The sequence below is a fragment of the Vicugna pacos genome, chromosome 27 (assembly GCF_048564905.1).
Source record: "Vicugna pacos chromosome 27, VicPac4, whole genome shotgun sequence".
Lineage (NCBI taxonomy): Eukaryota > Metazoa > Chordata > Mammalia > Artiodactyla > Camelidae > Vicugna > Vicugna pacos.
The window spans coordinates 11,735,541-11,751,473 of NC_133013.1; positions in this window are offsets into that span (position 1 = coordinate 11,735,541).

The following is a 15,933-nucleotide window of genomic DNA, read 5'->3' on the forward strand; positions in this document are numbered from 1 at the left end:
AAATCAAGATAAAGCACAGATGCTCACAGACACAGTTCAGAGCGATGGTGTCTTGATGCTGAGATGCTAAGTGTAGTTCCCGGGGAAGGAGCTTGGCGGAGCCACTCTCATTGCTTCGGGTGCGTGATGCCTCCATGATGGTTCACTGCAAAACGCTCACTGAACTCTGTTTTCGCTTTTTGCCTTCTTTTCTGCAAAAGCTAAATTCCCCTTTGAGTTTCTTTTGGTTAGGGAAAATGGGTACTAATGAAAGTCTTTCATAAAACTGAAGTGGTGTAAAGCCAACTTTTGAAAAGCGGGGTAAACCTGTACAGGAAAATCTACTGGAATCGATCAAAGTGACGTGAGTAACTTAATCGGAATGCATAATAAATATGTAAGTCTGATTGGCCAAAACACATGGAGAAATGCATTAGAGTCTTCACGTAATAGAGACAGTTTAATATTAGTAATGTCTACTGTTTTACCCTTCTAAAGGACTGACTTGTTCACCGCATTTGGTCCCAATAAGCAAACTTAGCCGTGAAATGGAATGGGGATCGTATTTTTAGAAAGAAAATGGGATTTTCCTAAACCATCGATCTCTACTGTGGATTGACAAAACGATCTTTCGATAATAGCAAATAGATGAGAAAGATCTAGTTTTGAATGATTACTTTCATTTGAGGAAATGTGATTTTTTTTAAAGTGTAACAGACATGAAATTTTTAGATATATGCAAAATTTTTATTATGCAGAAAATTTAAGGTTGTTCCTGTTCAAGAGAGAAGGTTTAGAAAACACAAGATCCCTGTTAAAATCTGAGCTAAAAAGTTTGCTCATTTTCCATAGAACTGCCATTCAGTTATTGGTGCATTTCTTCTCCTATATTGTGTGTGTGTGTGTGTGTGTGTGTGTGAAATCATTTGCCTTTCCATATAAACTTCAGAGTAGTTTGCCAATATATATATAATAGTTTGCTGGGATTTTGATTCTTGATTGAGATTGTCCAGAATCTCTAGATCAAACTGAATAAAATTCACATGTTAACACTATTGAATCTTTCAATTCATGAACAGATAATATCTCTCCACTTATTTAACTCTTCTTTGATTTTTTAAATTGTGTTTTGTCATTCCCCATATATAGATCCTATGCATATTTTGTTGGCTAAATGTTTCTATTTTTGTTTTGGTGCTATTATAAATAATATTTAAAAAAACTGTATCTGACTATTCATTGTTGGTATGTAGGAAAGAAACTGCCTTTTGTAAATTTATCTTATATCCTGTGACCTTGCTAAACTCACTCATTTGATCTAGGAAAATTTTTTGTCTTGTTTTGTTTTGTGTATGTGTGTGTTTAAGATTTTTTGTAATTTCTTACATAGATAATCCTGTCATCTGCAAATAAAAACAGTTTTGTTTCTTCCTTTCTTATATGTGTACTGTTTGTTTCTTTTCTTCTCTTATTGCCCTCACTAGAATTTCTGATTACAATGTTGAATAGAAGTGGTGAGAGACCATCCTTGCCTTATTCTGACCTCAGGGGAAAATATTTAGTCTCTCACTAGCAAGTATGATGTTAACTGTAAGTGTTGTATAATTTTTTTTATTATACAAGTTCCCCTCTAATCCTAGTTTAATGAAAGTTTTTCTTACGAATGGGTTACATTTTGTTCAATATTTTTTTTCTGCATCACTTGATATGATCATGTGACTTCACCTTATATATTTGGTTGATGCCATGGATTGCACTCACCGATTTTCAGATGTTGAACCAGCCTTGCGTACCTAGAATGGATCCCACTTGGCTGTGATGTATAATTATTTTTTAAAGTATTGTGTTTGATTTGCTGACATATTGTCGCAACCTCTGTACCTATAGTCATGAAAGATATTGGTCCATAGTGTTCCTGGGTTGTAATGTCTTTATTTCCTTTTGGTACTGGGGTAATGGTAATTACCTGATAAGGGTAGTGCTGACATCATAGTATGAGCTGGGAAGTGCATCCTCTGCTTCTATTTTCTGGAAAGGATTGTAGAGAATTGGTTTTACTTTCTTTTTAAATATGTAGCAGAACCCACAAGTAAAACCATCTGGGCTTGGTTATTTTTTTTTTTGAAGGCTATAAATTATTGGTCTAATTTCTTTAATTGATGTAGGAATATTCATGAGTAGAGTTAATGAGAATCATGATAGCCAAGCAGATCATTATGCTGGAATTTGCTATAAGGAAGCTCAGAGAAAGTCAAAGTCACTTGCTTGGTATGGAGTCAGAGCCCAGAGACATACCAGGACACCTTCTCTGAATTGACTTTATAACCTCAAGAAGACGGAAGCCATGATTGGATCTTTATTTTAACTTATGAATGGGAAATCTCACAGGATGAGATAATGGACAATTCTGAAAAAGGACCTGAATTAATTTTTGAGCTATAGTGATTTGCTTCTCAGTCTATGAGCCTGGAATGCTCTTCAGTGTAAGAAAAAACATCTCAGTGATACTAGGATGCTTGTAGGAACTGGAGGATACCTGATCCCTGACGGGCCCTGAAGCATTTGATCCATTCAGATATTTTGACTTCATCTTTCCTCAGTTCCAGGTGATCATCACATTTTTATCTTTCCTCTCTGGACATTCTCCTCTATGCCCCTTCTTATGATTGTCAGATCAAACTTGCTGGCATTCCTTAGACATATTTTGTTCCTTCATTCTTTTGTTTTCCATGCGCTACTGAAACATTATACAGGTATCTTTGTGGACTCAATTCTTAACTCTTAGTTAAGACATCATTCAAATAATATCATCCTCCAAGCTTTCATAGAAGTTGGTCAGCACCTCTGCTATGACTCTCTGTATTTCTCACCTTGTTTTATATTTACCTGTTTGCTGCCCGATCTACTCTAGCAGGGTGCAAACTTGCCAGGTATGTTTATATTATATCTGTCTCTGTATCCCTTATAGCAACTAAAAGGCATTGTATGCTTTTTCTATTGAATGAACAACGTTATGATGGAGTTAAATGTAAAATTGAAAGTGTGATCGTCCTCTGTCTTCCAGATGGGGTCAATAATAGCAAGGTCAGATTTGTGGCCAAGTTAGGAGATTTTAGAGAAACTATGGATGCAGAAGAGATAAAAGAAAAAGAACCAGAGAGAGGAGGAAGAGCATTGACATGTGCTAGTGAAGAATTAAACTTTAGGTAAGGACACCTGAATGGGATGTCATTTGCCTAAGAGAAAGAAAGGCGAACCAGTGATTTTTTTTTTCCCAGCAAAATGTGGTGGAGAATCTGGTTAATGATAATAACCATTAAAAAGTTTGTGTTCAATCTGTCAATTTGGAAAAATCAGGAGCATGAGACTTCAGGGAATGGATTTTTGGTGAACTGGCCTAAAATAGAGGTCCTTTTAGTGATCCCTGTCAGTGGGACTATTTTGGTGGCAATAGATGGTTTACCAGTCTGGAGATAAACTATTTCCTTGGGTTTTTCTTCTTCTCCAGAAGGCAGAGCCACGAAGAAAAATAGAAAGTTGGGCCCAGTTGGCTCTTTAGCATCAAGAAGATGAGAGATGTGATTGAGTCTTCATTTTTCCAAATTGAAACATGGGAACTCCTGGAGTTAGAGGAATAGAAATCTTGTGTATGGATCATAAGTGTATTTTTAGTTTTTTGGTGAATCTCTATACTGTTTTCCATAATGGCTGCATCAAACTACATTCCCAGAAGGAACTTAAATTCAAAAAGATATATGCACCCCAATGTTCATAGCAGCACTATATACAATAGCCAAGACATGGAAACAATCTAAATGTTTATTGACAGAGGACTGGATAAAGAAGTTGTAGTATATTTATATAACAGAATACTACTTGGTCATAAAAAATATAATACCATTTGCTGTAACATGGATTGACCTGGAGATCGTCCTTCTAAGTGAAGTAAGCCAGCAGGAGAAAGAAAGATATCATATGATATCACTTATATGTGGAATCCAAAAAAAGACAAATTAACTTATTTTCAAAACAGAAAGAGACTCAAAGACATAGAAAACAAACTTACGGTTACCATAGGGGAAGGGAGTGGGCAGGGATAAATTGGGAGTTCGAGATTTGCTAACTACTATGTATAAAACAGACAAACAACAAGTTTACACTGTATAGCACAGGCAACTATATTCAATATCTTGTGGTAACCTATAATGAAAAAGAATATGACAACAAATACATGTATGTATCTGTATGATTGAACTATTATGCTGTACACCAGAAACTGACACATTGTAAACTGACTATATTTCAATAAAAAATAAATAATAAAGAAAGCCAGACATCTCAAAAAAAAGATTTAAAAAAAGAGAAATCTTGTGTATGGAGGTGAGTTAATTCTGGAAGTCTTAATTTTAACAATTCAAGCCTCACACTGTGGTTCTAGAAAGTTCGGCCAAGTATGAGGGGGTAACTTATGTATAGATTCCACCCTGAGAAATAATGCACCCTTCTACAGTCATGGTCATGCAGTTTAACTGTGCTCTGTTAAGGGAATGGATTTCAAGCTTAGCTGATTATAAGAATCACCTGAAAAATGTATTCAACACACCTATTTCCTAGAAAAATCCACAGACATTCTTACTCAGCCAAAATGGGATCTGGCCCAGGAATCTGAGTATTTTAAAGACATTCAAGTGTTTCCAAAGATGGGCCAAGTTTGGGAACTCCTGAGTTAGTCACGACTCCCGGGGAAAGTTCTATCAGAGAAGCAAGAGAGCATCATCATTAGGGGGTTGAGGTTTGAAGGTGAACTCTGAAGAATTTGGATGGAGGTAGTAAAAAGTTACAGTAGGAATGGAATGAGGGGTGGGGTGCCTGGTCCAGCGATAGAAGTTCTAAGCATAACTAGTTCACTCACTGCCTCGGTTTATATTTTTATATATTAAGATCTGAGAAACCATATCCCCAGCAATTTTGTCAGCCCTCCTCATTCCCCTGTCAAAACAAGAGGAAAATAGATATATAGGGAAGGAATAAAATAGGGAGGGAAAGAGAGAGCGAGCATGCAAGCAAATATTTATGAACATTAACATATGTCTAAGCCAAGATGGAAATGTAATTCCCATGCTATCTTGCATCCTAATGAAAACAATTTAATACGAGATGTTTGAACTTAGCAAAAGCTGCTATGAGGCCATTTTTTAAGAAGCTTTGATAAAGATCGATTGAACCAATTTTTTTTTTTCCCCAAAACTCCCATTACGTTGGGTTACATAGCTTATTCCTTCGTCACTCTGAGTTTTGCGGAATGGTGAAAGACAATCACAACAGTTCATTCTTTGAAGACCTGTACATTGGTGGATTCCAAACTGAAAAAATCAAGTTCTAGTCCAAGCAGGGCTGTTCTCAGAGACCTCCTTTTCCGACCCGTCTTATGCTTTCTTTCAACTGGGGGCCTGAACACTCAGCTGGGTCTGTGCTACCTCCAGCGTTGGAAGGTCCCCAGAGCTAAACCTTCACCTCCCTGTAAGGTGGCTGAAGACAGCCTGCATGCTCTCAGGTGAAACGTACACAGCTGACAGATTACGAGTGACGACTAGCACTTGACAGGATGAATAGGGCTGGGAAAAACCAAACCCCTTCTAGACGCTGCAGCCAGCTTCCCAGCATCACCCCTACTCCTCCCTCCTGATTCTACTCAGACGAGGCTGTCTTAGAGGAGACCCTGAGACAGTTTCTTCTTTAAATGTTACATGACTGATACTCTTCTAAATAATAAGCAAGAGAATTCTGAGTCATTCAACAAGGTTCTCTGGACCAAGCTCCCCTGGCAGTGCGGAAGGCACACACGTGTTCTCTTTTTCTGTCACTTTGTAAAAAGTGACTTTGATCCAACTGAACTCGGGCGAGGATGTGTGTCTGTGTGCCTGTGTCTGCATTTCTCTCTCCTCTCGCTCTCTCTTTCCTTTCCTGGACAGTCTCCCATTACCGGATCCTGAAGACTGGTGTCATGTTCACATTCTTCCTTTCTTTCCTTATTCCGTCCCCCCTTCTTTCTGTGGTTCCCGGGGAGGGACGTCAGTTTTGAAAGCGTCAGAAGAGCCCAAACGCTGATGTATCGGCCCCAGTTGTTTCTCTCAAAAGGCCCTCGGCGCCCTCCCCTCCCCTCTGTTCCCTTCAAGTTGGGGATGATTCATCAGCTGGCCTTTAGCAAGAAAAGAGGCCGGCGCGGGGTCTCAGGCCTTTGACCTCCGTGAAGAGAGAGGTCACACCCAGCGCAAATGTGCAAACGCCGGAGCAGGAACCAGGGGCTTAGAAACCCGAGGCGGGGGCGCCAGGCCGAGCGGAGGGGGATGGTGGGAAAGAGTGGGAATTTAGAAAAGTGAAGAGTATATTTCTAAGAGACTCCGTGGATCAGCTGACAGCTGGGGTCAGGGGTGATGTTTCTGCTTGATTCCCCCGAACACGTTACAGTAACATCTGCTTGTTAAGGGTCTGGAGGGAGCGGGTGGGGGGACCAGGCTCGTCTGACCTCCTTCCACAGAAGGGGGCGGGCCGAGGGGTTAGGGGTTCCTCCTAACGTTTGTGCTGGTCTTAACCACCCCCCTCTCCTGGGCATGATTTGTCAGCGTGGCCTCATTTCTTTTTAACATCTCGCCAAATATTTAAGTGAGCCCCCACGGTTGTCGATGGGACAGCATTTGAAACTGCAGAAAAGAAAGATTTCGACACGGGGGGTGGGTGGGACATCTTGGTGAAAAACACACAGTGAGAAGGATGAGGAGAGAAAACCAAGATCCCAGGAAACTCTTCACACGCCAGGATCGAATGGTTCCCCAGAGACGTCTCAGTTTGGGACACTGTAAACAGAATAAAAAAATCATGCGTCATTGTGCTGTGTCACCTTCTGCAAACAAACAGAGAAACAAACAACAACAACAACAAAACAACAACAACAAAATCCCTGCTAACAGGGAGGATGGTTTGGTCACTCAGTTACCAGGAAATTACAACTTCATGTAGGATTTGCCTCAGAGATTGGGGTCCTCAACTCAAAAAAAAAAAAAAAAAAAGACAAAACTCACAACTGAGGGGGAATGAGGACTGAATGTTGATGACCTTTTTTGTTTGTCCCTTTTATGACTTTCCACACATTGTCCTCGAAAAAACTCCTAGTTATTCCCTTCTATCATGAAAATAGAGTTTTTATGTGCAAATAGCCCTCCACTTCCAGTTTCTCTGGCCAAACTCATCGTCAGTGGAAATGTAGAGCAGTTTCTGGAAAACGGGCTGACGGAAGAAGAAAATACATTGAGCTGCTATGTTCTTTTCTTCATTTTCTGACAGAACACATGCAGTGTGTCTGCCGGCTTCTAGAGTACATATTTGGCTCTGGTGACAATTAGCCAGACTCTTGTGTTCCCATTTCCCACGATTTTTGTTTAGAAGTTTCTGGAAGGATTCAGCTTGGTTCTGTAACAATCTCTTGGTGCCACTGTAAGCACCAACCTCCATAATTGACACATCGTTTATGCCTTAACCACTTACATGACGCTTTGTTTCAGCCTTAAGCCTTGCAGGGAAGAATACAATTTGGGAGTCAGGGGAGAGGCTGGAGATAGAGGATATTATTTTTAGCTAAAAAAAAAAAAGTTAAAATAAGCGAGTGTGTGATTTCACAGGCAGCCTCCTTTGGGTTCTGAGTCCACGGCCAAGCTCACGCAGTCCAACCTTCCATGTAATTGTATGGAAACAACATGTTTGCTATTTATAGAGAATTGCCTTGGGGAAGCCAGCTCCAAAGAGGAGGATGGGCTGTTCTGGGGAAGCTGGATGCGTGCGAATGGGGCCTCTTCAAAGGTAAGGGCTTGGATGCATGTGTGTGGTTGGTGGTGGGATGGGTGATGGAAGCTGTTCAAAACCACTTTGTGATTATAAATAATAAAAAAAAAAATTCAATCGGAAGTGCGTTCTGCCAAACTTGACAATAAACCTCCTAGCAGGGCATTGAGATTTTCTTAATCAGGGTCAGACCCACAAGCATAAGGCCAACGAGTTCAGTGGGAAAAACGACTCTTCTTCCCAGCTTTTTTTCCTTTCCTTTTTTCTTTCGTTTGGAAAGGACCCCCTCATAAACATGCAGAGCAATTTTCCAGTACATTAACCCAGGAGGGATCCTCTCTTTGTCGGCTCGAGAGACAGAAAAGTTGAGAACCAGGGTGAGGGGAAGATGGATGGCCTGGGATATAAGAGAGAGTAGCTTTTCCACTGTCCTGCCCTGTACACCTAGGACAAAGACTTCATTGACTGCCATGCCTGGCATCAGCCTCATAAACTAGTAGTCAGGCACAAAAGGCCTGACACTTGAAAGTACAAGTCCCTGCCTTTTTCTATTGCAGCTGTGCAGGGGGGCTGGGCCTAACAGTGGTGTCCCATTGTCAGCCCCTAGGACAAGAGGTGAAGATAAATAGTGTTGACTTTAATGTAGTCACACAATTTTGCTATTTCCCCAAAGACAACATTTCCTCCCGGGCCGCACATCATGGCCCCAGGAGATACAGCCAGGGAGCCAGGGTCCAGTGGGCCTGGCATCACAGTGAGGGCGCAGAGTAGACGTGTAGCTGGAGGGAAGGGGAGCAGACAAGGGACAAGTACAGAGTCGTGGGATCTGTCCCTTGTCCCCTGTGACGAGATAGTATGGTTTTCATGCATTCCAGCTTGGTCACAGTGGTTTCTTTCATTTTCTTGAGATCCCTGGAAAAGGTCCGAGAGGGGAAAAAAAAAAGGATGCAGGAAGCAAGACTGAAAACCATGTACAATTATATGATTTAAAAAATTGGGGGGAAAAAGAAAACACTTTGATATCTTTCTGATTATCACAAGACCAGACAGTTAAATGCTTTCCTGGGAACATTTTGATAATAAGACCTTAAAACAAGCACTTAAGTAGAATGCAAGAGTTTAAGACTTCTACATGGTGACATCAGGAACACGTCAGCTGTGCGGTCTGTTGCATTTTTTTTTTTTAATTGAAGTATAGTCAGGGAGGGTACAGCGCAAGTGGTAGGGCGCATGCTTAGCATGCTTGAGGTCCTGGGTTCGGTCCCCAATACCTCCTCAAAAAAAGACAAAATAAAACCTAGTTACCTCCCCCTGCCAATTTAAAATAAAATAAAAATGAGACAATAATAAATAAAATATTTTAAATAAATAAATTGAAGTATAGTCGATTTACAATGTTGTGTTAATTTCTGGTGTAGTGTGCAGTGATTAAGTTATATATATATATATATATATATATATATATATATATATATATTCCTTTTTATATTCTTTTTCATTATAGGCCATTACAAGGTATTGATTATTGTTCCCTGCACTGTACAGTAGGACCTTGTTGTTTATCTAGATTTGTGGATTTCCACTTATACAAGATCTTCTGCCAGAGTTCAGTTGGTAATCTGTGAGAATTGTTCCACATGTAGATATATTTTGATGTATATCCGGGAGAGGGTGAGCTCCTTCCTGGTCCTTCTATTCTGTCGTCTTGAAGCCTCCGCCACCCCCGATCTGTTGCATTTAATTGTTGTAATCATTAGTATTTATTTGATGGGGCATCAGCATAGGTAAACCTTTTCTATTATTTCTTTTTGCTTCGAGGAAGATGGAATTTGAAATACAGAACACAGAACCCATTTGGACTGGATGGATTATGCCCAAGTTCAGTTGGCTGGAGAGGATCACTTTAATGTCATCCTAAATCTGCTGACTGCGTGGTTCCCTTTCATATCTGTCTTTTCACCCTCTAAAGAGGCTCCTTGGAAGATAATGTCTGAGCCATCCCCAGTGACAAGCGTCTGTCTCAAGTGAGACCTCTCTGTCTTTGGCGTGGACTCTGAGAGGCTCAGAGCAGACAGGTTCTAATGAGCTATCCAAGAGTATTTTATGTAGAGAGAGAGAAGAGTGGGGTAGCTCAGATCCCTACAGGTCCCTTGTGTTCAAGCCAAAGAAAAGTTAGAGTTGAGACGTGAACCAGAGAGGAGTTCGACTTATAAACACCAATAGTGGAACTCAGATCAGTCAGTCATTAGCTGATTTATAACATGTAGCTGAGTTTCCCTGCTCATTCCTCTATCAAGTTTCTAAGTTGAGAGCCTCCTTCTACATATGACACCTCTGCATCATTTGAGAAGATATTATTCATCCAAGTTACTTAAAAAAACTATTCTGCACAACTCTCCTCCAATCTCATTTTAGAGAATTGCTTGAGGCTGAGATTTAAAGATATCACATTGATGGGAAACTATTTGAGACTAGTTTCTTTCTGTGAACCTTTTAAGGAAACATATTTACTCTAAAAGCTAATCTTTGCAAGTTGGGAGCCAAGTTGCTTGAAAACAGAAGTACTGACTCCTTGTAGCTTCCCATTCACATGGGTTTAATGTATTTAGGGGAACCCTGGAGCTGGTACATTCCCTCATGAAATTAGAAGGAACTGTTTTCAACTTAAACGTGGTTTGCTTTTGAATGCTTGTGTGGCAATAATTCTGACTTTTGATAAATGTATTGTCTTGGAAAATGTGCATTCTGCTGATTGCCTTTGGCTTTTAGTTTTGGAGTCCCCTCAATTCATTATTTCCAGGATCTAATTATGCTTATTTATTTCTTTTTGGGGGGGGAGGGTGTAATTAAGTTTATTTATTTATTATTTAAAAAACATTTTTTTTTAAATAGAAGTACTAGGGATTGAACCTGTGTATGGTAAGCATGTGCTCGACCACTGAATTACACCCTCCCCCTAGTTACGTTCATTTATAATTCAGTAAAGTCTTGATTGTATCCAGAAACCTACAAGTTATCTCAGAATGCCACTTCCTTTTTCACATCTCAGGTCTGGTTTCCGGGGAACACAGCAAGTGAGCCTAATTTTGTCCCTCTGCCTCTGCCTGATCCACTGCCTTCTTCCTCCTCCCAGAGCCTCTGGGTCTTCATTCCTCTGAGCTCTCAGATGCTCCTCTGGGTTCTCTTCACCTTGTATCTTCCAGATTGTCTAACATAGAACGTCACTTGGCAGCTCTCTGATGTGAAGTACTGAGCTTCTTGGTAGCAGGGAAAAAAAGCTGAATATGAGCAAATGGAAACCCCTTTTGTAGTTGTAAAAACGAGTAAAGTGTAGACTATGTCTAGGGGGTTTTCTTGGGATGATGAGATGTGAGCTGCTGGACATTTTGCTCTGCTTTTCTGGTTTCAGGTGCTCCTCTTCTAGCCCATTCTTTTCTAGAAGGTGCATGGTTCCACAGGTTTTCACTGCCAAAGCTGAAAACAGAGACTCAACATTCTAACCAGATCTTCTCAAGAGCAGAAAATGACAGCACTTGTGTCTCGTCTTTTCCTACTCTACCCATTTTATTCCTCCTATCCCTTGACTCCAAACACAGAAAGGACTTGCCATCAGGGGTTATCTGGCAAACTCTAGGCTGGGAAATGTCTCTCAATCTTTCCTTCTGAAAGTCTGCTACCTGAGAGGCAACAATTTGCTTGGGAAAACTCATGGGTTGGGTGCTGGGAAGACTTCAGTTCTAGTCTAGTGCCTTCTTGATTGACCTTGGATGATCATTTTATCTCCCCCAGTTTTCTTCTCTGTAAAATGAACAAACTGTATGTATCTGAATAATTTTTTTCTTTCTTTCTTGCCCCCATGTTCTCACAGTGAGCTGTATTATAAGTAATCATGGGAAAAACAATAAGACGATGTTTAAGCGAACAATTGAATATTGAAGAATATAATCTCAATTTAAGGCACTGGTATCACATCTGGAAAGGCCAGCGAATTTGATGTGTATAGATGACCAAGCATTTCCTCTCCTCTTTATTTAGACCTGAAGTTGACACGCCTTTGGAGTTTTCTTAGTTCTCATTGAGGACACGTGGTTGTGTAAACACACCATTAAAAACTGCCTTTCCAGGCAGAGACCCCTGCATGTGGATGTCCCATGGGATTTAGTGACCAGCCTGGCTTTCTTAGCCTGAATCAGAGTTTAAAAATGGTTTTAAATAAACATTTCTGTTCTGGCTTGTCCAAGATTTCTGACAAAAATCTATTTTTATTTCTGTGTTATTTAATCTTATTTTTTTTATGTAAAACAGATATTTCAGTCCTTTTTCATTTAAGTTGATACAGGCTATTGGCCACCTGGTGACTCTGGTGTGTGTATTGAGAGCTGGACGGAACCAGTAAGTCTTTCTTTTGTCCCTCATTCATTTTGTCTCCTCGAGCCATCCTGTTGCGGCACATGAAAGGAAAAGATGTTGTTTTTTGATCCAAAGACTAATGAACTCCCTCTGTGCAAAGTACTGCAGCAGCCCCCATCCCCTGTAGAACCAAGGCCATGGGAACACGATCAGAAAAAGAATGGCCGCCTGGGTTTCATGCCTCTTTCCTTGATGTTGGCACCAAGAGGCTTCTTCTGAGGGCCTGTGATTCCCTTGCACCTTGCTGCCAAGTTGACAAGGACATGGGCCAGCTGACTGAAGGAGTTTCCCCCACGTGATTCAGCCTCACGCGATAATAACTTAGCAAACATGTCCAGCAGGATGACTTGGGAACCTCAGACCTGACGTAGCTCAGACTCAGTTCCTGTCTCCCCTGAGAAAAATGGCTTCTGCTTTCTCTTTCATTTCCCCAGCTGTATGATGATCAGTGCTCTTGCTGCCCAAACTCAGAAATTTAGCCGCAGCTCTTAACTTTGTTTTATCTCTGTTCCTCTTGTGCCCTGTACGCTAACACCCATCTAGTCTTACGGACAGTTTCTGGCTTCTGCACCTTAAGTCTCTCCTCTCGATTTCTGTTACCCTGTTTAGCTGAGGCTCTCAGATCTTCAGGCCTAAATTATTGAAACAACTCCCAAGGTGAGGTTCCTTTTTCATCACTTACTGCGTATGATTCTCTCCTCCAGCCACCTCTCTTCTCCTTATGTCCCCATGCCTTGTGGCTTAATCTTGTTTTCCCACCCAAAGGAGACAGTTTTCATCCCCTCGTACATTTCAACCCACAGTCCTCAGCGAGCCCGTCTTGACTTCTCTAGAGACCAGTGAACACTTTTGCTTAGATACTAACCACACCATTAACCTTTATCTTATGCTTCATTATTCTCATTTGAGGAAACACATACAATACTTAATGCAGTCTTCTTGAAGCTATTAGAATTGTGAACAAGATTGTATGAAGTTTATAAATCCGGTCAGGAAGTTAGGTATAGAGGTAGGTAGGAGTAATAATACTAGGACACGGGTTATCATTGTTTGAGCGCCTCTTATGTGCCAGGAAATACTCTGAGCATTTTATTGTCATTGAGTCATTTAGTGTTGACGGTAATCCTATAAGGTTGTTACTCCATATCCCATTTCACAGATGTGAAAACAGAGGTGCAGACAGGCTCAAACCACTGAAGACCAAGCTTTAAAAGGACTTCAAAGGATTATGAAGGCCCTGTAGGAGAGATGACTCTCGCCCAGTTGGGATAAAGGTGATGGAAGAGGTTTAACAGGAAGAAGGAAGTGATATGCTATTTTCCATTTCATTAACTAGAAATGCTACCGCCTTCAGCCTCATATTGTTTGCACTCATGATTGGATGGGAAGCTTCTTGAGGATGGATGTTAATTCTCTTGGTCTCCTCCGCAGCGTCTAACACAGTATTTTTCATCCAGCAGCTGTGTGTTGATAGAAGATTAATGACCTTCTGTCTTGAGCATTGAGATGCTGTGTTTTGGATTTTTTCTTTGTTTTGTTTTCACTGTTTCCAGATATATACACTGACAGTCTTCTATTTTGATTTGGGGGAAATAAGTTACTTAGTATACATACTGTGTGCATGTCAATACAGTTCAAATAACAATAACATTTAAAATTTTTAATTAATCGCAAAATACTTTTGGACCCATTTTCCTCCATTTATCCTAATCACAAGGATTTGCCAAGCAAGAATGGATCTACAATGGCCTTTCAATCAGTACATTTTAAGTTCATTTTAAAGTTTGGTAGCTCTGAAATGTCTGAACTAAAATGGAATTCATGATTGACTAGCAACTTTTGTTCACCAATCACGTCCTTTAAATTAAATGCAGTTAAAAGCTGTGTAAAAAAAGAGTAATTATTTGTGATTTAATTGGTTTCCAGAATATGCAAACAGCTAATACAACTCAATAACAAACAAACAAAATTCAGCCAAAAGTAAGCAGAAGACTGAAAGACGCATTTCCCCAGTGTAGAAATACAAATGGCCAATAGGCACATGAAAAAATGCTCAATATTGCTAATTATCAGAGGAATGCAAATCAAAACTATGGTGAGATATCACCTCACACCAGTCAGAATGTCCATCATTAAAAAGTCCACAAACAATAAATGCTGGAGTGGGTGTGGAGAAAAGGGAACCCTCCCACACTGTTGGTGAGAATGCAGTTTGGTGCAGCCATTATTGAAAACAGTATGGAGATTCCTTAAAAAACTAAAAATTGACTTTCCATTTGATCCAGGAATCCCACTCCTAGGCATGTATCTAGAAGGAACCATACTTCAGAATGACACCTGCACCCCAATGTTCACAGCAGCACTATTTACAGTAGCCAAGGCATGGCAGCAGCCTAAATGTCCATCAACAGATGACTGGATAAAGAAGATATAGTATATATACAATGGAATACTACTCAGCCATAGAAGATGCCATTTACAGCAACATGGATGGCTCTGGAGGTTGTCACACTAAGTGAAGTAAGCCAGAAGAAGATGAAAAATATCATATGATATCACTTATATGTGGAATGTAAAGAAAATGGTACAAATGAACTTATTTATAAAACAGAAATGGGCTCACAGACAGAGAAAACAAACTTAAGGTTATCAGGGGGAAAAAGTGAGGTGGAGGGATAAATTGGGAGTTTGGGATTTACAGATTCTAACTGCTGTATATGAAATAGATAAACAACAAGGTCTTACTATTATAGCACAGGGAAATATATTCAATACCTTGTAATAGTCTATAATAAAACATACATATGAAAAAGAATATATATATGTATAAATGAATCATTTTGCTGAATACCAGAAATTAACACAATATTGTTAACTGACTATATGCAATAAAAAATAAATAAATACAATGATGCAGCCACTTCAGAAGAAAAGAAAGAAAAAGAAAGTTAAAGTTAAGATACATTTTGCCAGTGATTCATTTGTCCTTTCCAAGGGCACGTAACACATACTGAAATAAAGAGAACTGACCATTTGAATAAGAACTGTTGAGGCATTCTTGTCCAGAAAGCTGCATATTCAGAAATATTAATTTGACATTTTTTTCTGAGTTCTTCTGAAGTAAAAATAATGTAAAGAGTTTTGTGTGTAAACACTATTGTCAAGGACATGATTCCTTTCGGGTTGACTTCCTGAAATTCACATCTTTTTCAATAAACTTTATTGGGTATCACAAAAAGAATTTTAAGAGCAAAAGAAAACATTTTTTAAATGAATGTGTAAACATAGAGGTTACTAACACTGGATTTATTGTTTTTTATATTTGATCCATTCTCATGTCCTACAGTTACAGTTACTCAATATACAACCTTCATTTAAAAGATATGTTTGAGATTTGCAGATACTAACTATCGTATATAAAATAGATAAACAACAAGTTTACCCTGTATAGCACAGGGAACCATATTCAATATCTTGTAGTAACTTATGGTGAAGAAGGACATGAGAACGAATGTATGTATGTTCCTATGTGACTGAAGTTTTGTGCTGCACACCAGTAATTGCACACAACATTGTAAACTGACTGTCCTGCAATAAAAACATATTAAAATTTAAAAAATTATAAATAGACTAGACTTCAATAAACAATAAAAATAAAATAATAAAATGAAGTTTTCTTGGAATCCAACAAAAAGATATGTCCTAAAG